The sequence below is a fragment of the Octopus sinensis genome, linkage group LG17 (assembly GCF_006345805.1).
Source record: "Octopus sinensis linkage group LG17, ASM634580v1, whole genome shotgun sequence".
NCBI classification, from domain to species: Eukaryota; Metazoa; Mollusca; class Cephalopoda; order Octopoda; family Octopodidae; genus Octopus; species Octopus sinensis.
In genome coordinates, this window is record NC_043013.1 from 7,040,389 (window position 1) to 7,045,087 (window position 4,699).

General features: G+C 40.8%; 1 protein-coding gene across 1 annotated transcript in view; it reads right to left on the reverse strand.

Annotated features, from left to right (window-relative positions):
- Positions 1-3,631, reverse strand: part of LOC115220804 (carnosine synthase 1) — a 34,165-nt gene extending 30,534 nt beyond the window's left edge. The window contains exon 1 of the mRNA XM_029790961.2: positions 3,377-3,631. The gene's annotated coding sequence lies outside the window, so the exon portion shown is untranslated. The remainder of the gene's footprint in view (positions 1-3,376) is intronic.
- Between the last annotated feature and the right edge of the window lie 1,068 nt (positions 3,632-4,699).

Sequence of the window (4,699 nt, forward strand, 5' to 3'; positions counted from 1 at the left end):
ATACAAGTCCAGCAATTTTGGAGGAGGAATAAGTCGATTACACTGACCTCAGTGCTCAACTGGTGTTCATTCTATCGACCCCGACAGAATTTGAACTGAGAACATACAAACGGAAGAAATGCCGCTAAGCGTTTTACCAGAGTACTAACGAATCTGCCAGCTCGCTGCTTTATCCTATAATAAAATGTTTTTTGTTTTTTTTTAAAGTACTCTTTATCTAGCTCAGAAAGAAGCTTTGTTTTATTTAGTTCACGTCACTTTACGGGCTGATAATTCAACCAAAATTCCGTCAGTGCAGTCACATTAGTACAAACATGTTATTCACAACATCATACATGGACAAAAATTGAGACGAGGTAACGAGCTGGGTGACTACTCTCACCCAGAAATGGGCCGAAAGAAAGCGATCCGTGGAAGGTCGGGCAGAGGTGGCTAACGCGTATATCACGTCCGTCATCTACTATCGTTTGTCTTTCGTGCCTTGTCCCGGCCACCGTCTGATTATGCTAGATCGTATATTTTCCCGCTCCTTGTGGAAGGGACGCATCTCGATGGTCAAGTGGTCAATCTGCTGTCAGCACCCGCTGCGTAGTGACCTGGGCATACCGCGACCGATGATGCGCAGACATGCACTGAAGCTACGACATCTCCAATGATTCCTTGACGGTGAAAAGGTGTGGTCGCCGTTCGCCAGACACATATTTCCGCAGCTAGTTTCTTTAACGGAGCTGCTGTCCTGGGTAAAACAGAAACCGAGAGGGAGCATTTGGAAACTGGGATGTCTTCAAGCGCTCACAGCCCTCAGCCAATCAGACACTGCGATAGGTGGAACGTCCATTTTAGCATTTTATAGAGGATTAGTAGTGGAAAAGCGCGACGACGTTCTTGGATAATTTCCAAAAATCTCTTGTCTAGCAGTGCTACTGCAGAGCTTTGCCTGTTCGGGAAAAACCTTACAGACACAGAAGTGCTGTCAGCCGAGCATGTCTGTGATGCGCACAGTATGACAAGACGATCCTACGAGCACTTGTCCAGTGTCCGAGCATTGCTGACCTGTGGGTTTATGTCGAATACTTGCTGTTACGTGTGAGACGGATCCGGCTGTCAACTGAATCCATCGTGGAGATCGCCCCGCCGCCTTCCTTTAACCGGGAAGGAAACACTGTGTTTATATGCCTGGTGGCCATGGCGAAAGAGGTTGTGTGGTGGACGAGATTGAAGAGACTGAAGACAAGCACTTTCTCGTTGGCCAATTCCTGATGAACTTCTTCAGGTTTCACTTGAAATGAAAAATAAGGGTAGAGAAGGAAGTGTTGTCTTCTAACCAGTTTGCTGGAAAATGAATGAAAGTTGCGAGAATGGTGCGAGGGAACGGGCCTGCCCTGAGCATACGCCTGCCGTTGGAAAAAAGGACAAAAAGAAAGAGACCTGCCCCAAAAGTCAGGGTACCCATGGCTTTTTATGGAGTTTTTGCATGAACAGCCCTCGACCGTCTCCTCCCTATTGAGGATTACACATTGTTAATTTTTTTTTATGTAATTTTGTTCGTCTTGCTTACACGCAAAACCCTCACAACACCCACTCACACACATACACACATACACACATACACACATACATTCTTTGTTTTATCCTGTACTTTCCATAATGTTTTTCTTAATGTAAACCTTTGTGGTTAATAAAGAAATCATCATCATCATCATCATCATCATCATCATTATTATTATTATTATTATTGTTATTATTGAGTGAGAGAGCAGTGCATGCCATTAAAGTGACACTGGGATTAAATATACAAAACCCAGTATACCAATCATGACCACCCGTCCGTCTGATAAGGGTACACTAGGCACATGCATCACAACCATATGTATGCGACATAGTATTTCATATCAAGATAAACAGCACATGACCTTGAAGGTGGAGCCCATTTAGAATATTCTTCAGCTCGAGTAGCCCATCCCGCTCAAAAGGTCCCTGAATAGGGGTTCTTTAAAGATGTTGAAGGAAACACCCATGTTTCCAGAAGTGAATTATCCAAATCCCAAAAATTCCTCTCAAAACATTCTATGATGCTCCCCCACTACGTCTGCTCATGATCAGAGATGCACATATCATCAGCTACAAAGGGATATGCTCAACTGGTTAAGAGCAAACAACTGACAAGCAAATCTGTGGTATTGAGCAGAATATTTGCTGTAGCCCATCTTTTGTGTCAAGACAAAGCAATGTACATGATAATACTTCCAATCAATTAAAATTAGAAGCCATGAAAGCCACTGCTACTGCATTATTATTATTGTTGTTGTTGTTGTTGTTAATATTGTTGTTGTTGCGCCTGGAAGAAATAGCCAAGAGAAAGCTGTCCCCGAAACGTCGGGCACGTGACCTTTGCAGGTTCTCTGGGACCGGTGAACTCGGAATGAGATGATTGGCCACAATTCCTTAGATGTTGGCGATTCCTTGGATTTGGCACGATTTGAACTGGACATTCGGCTTGTTTTGGCGACACTACGTTTTGGCGTAGGATACCAACCTGCTCCAAGAAACAGGAGCCATTAGGGTAACGATAGAAAAGACATAGAAAGGGGACAGCACACTTATGGACCAAATACTGGAGCATATAACAACGTATTGATTGAAATTCGATCTCTAACAATATTTGGACATCCTAATTGTATTCTTATTTAGTTTTTCTAATGAGTGTTTGCTTGAGAGAATTTAGGTAATTAAGATGTTCAGCAAAACACTGTTCAGTAAAAGATAATAGGGGGAAAAGGCGGCGAGCTGGCAGAATCGTTAGCACGCCGGGCGAAATGCTTATCGGTATTTCGTCTGCCGCTACGTTCTGAGTTCAAATTCCGCCGAGGTCGACTTTGCCTTTCATCCTTTCGGGGTCGATTAAATAAGTACCAGTTACGTACTGGGGTCGATATAATCGACTTAATATGTTTGTCTGTCATTGTTTGTCCTCTCTGTGTTGAGCCCCTTGTGGGTAGTAAAGAAAGAGATAATAGGGGAAAAATAAACGTGAGGACGACAACGACAGAGCGATGCCGACGGGACGACAACGACGACGACGACGGGTCGATGATCACGATAACCATGATGATGATGATGATGATGATGATAATCAGGATCATCATCATTTTCGTGATTAATTATTTCAGCGACGACGACGACGATCCCCTCCCCCTCCCCACATACCCTACACTCTTGAAGATTCTGAGTTGCCGTTTCTAAAACCTATTCCTTAACTTGACGCTGACTCCAATAACAACAACAACGACGACGACGTCGACAACAGCAACGATTAGGACGATAACAATGATTATAATAATGATAAAGAGGCGGAAGGATTAATTATGAAACTTACCTATTATTTCTGTTTGCTCTGTTTCTGTTTTTGTTTTGTTCTCTTAGCGTGTATTATTATTTTTTTTTTTTTCCACTTGTGTGATAAGTAAAGACCAGTCGAAGTTAACAACAGTTCTTACTGCTGAAGTGCGGCTTGTAGTGTGAACCAGTTTAGAACTGAGTCGTATTTATAAACCATTCAGACTCAAGTATTTTCACTTTTGATTCTAGCTTAGCTTTTGTTGTTTTATTTTCGCTTTTTGTTTCCCCTCGTTTTGTTTTGTTTTTTTTCATTTATAGTGGTGTGTTTTGTTTTGGTGTTAATATCATTATCATCACCATTATCATCATCATCATCATCATCATCATCACTATTATTATTATTATTATTATTATTATTAACAATTGAATATAGATGACATCACTTGAGAAGAGTGTTTTAAAAGCTGATTGGATAAAATACGATGGGACTAAAAAAAAGGAGAAAATGGCGAAGAGGGATAATTATTTCACTGCACTTGAAGAACGATTGGCTCGTCGCTCTGTAGAAACGGATTTACAAAAATGCACACACTTACATATGGAGAGATACACAGACAGAGGCATACACAGACAGAGGCATACACACACACACACACACACACACACACACACACACACACACACACACACACACATACATACACACATACATATACATACATTTTTTTCTGAAATTGTAGTCTACGAAATGTGTGTGTGTGTGTGTGTGTGCGTGTGGTTCGTCATTAAATAAATATTTACATACATGTGTAAATATACATACATGTGTGTGTGTATATATATTTATTTATAAACACGTGCAAAAATATGTAGATATATGTGTCCATATGTGCACACACGCGCACGAGCACTCACACACATACATACATACATATATACATATATATATATATATATATATATATACACACATATATATATATATATATATATATAATATATATATATATATATATAATATATATATATTATATTATATATATATATTTACAGCGTTTTTGGTAAATTTGGCGAAGTACCCCCCGTCGCATTCACTAAGGAAAAACACACCCACGGATCTTTTACGAGGTATCAAGTACCCTGACCGTCTAATGTGCCGTAAACCCGTTATTTTTGTTCGGAAAAAAAGGTGGGGTGGAAAGCCGGAAGCCACTCCCACTATCCCGGAATCATTGGAATTTTTTTCCGTTAAATGAATTACGGTGACCTCTTAATATGCTACAATACACTTTTTTTTTTGTCCGGGAGACGGAAGTTGAGGTGGGGTGGAACCCTCGGAAATTCTCCACCACTACCACCA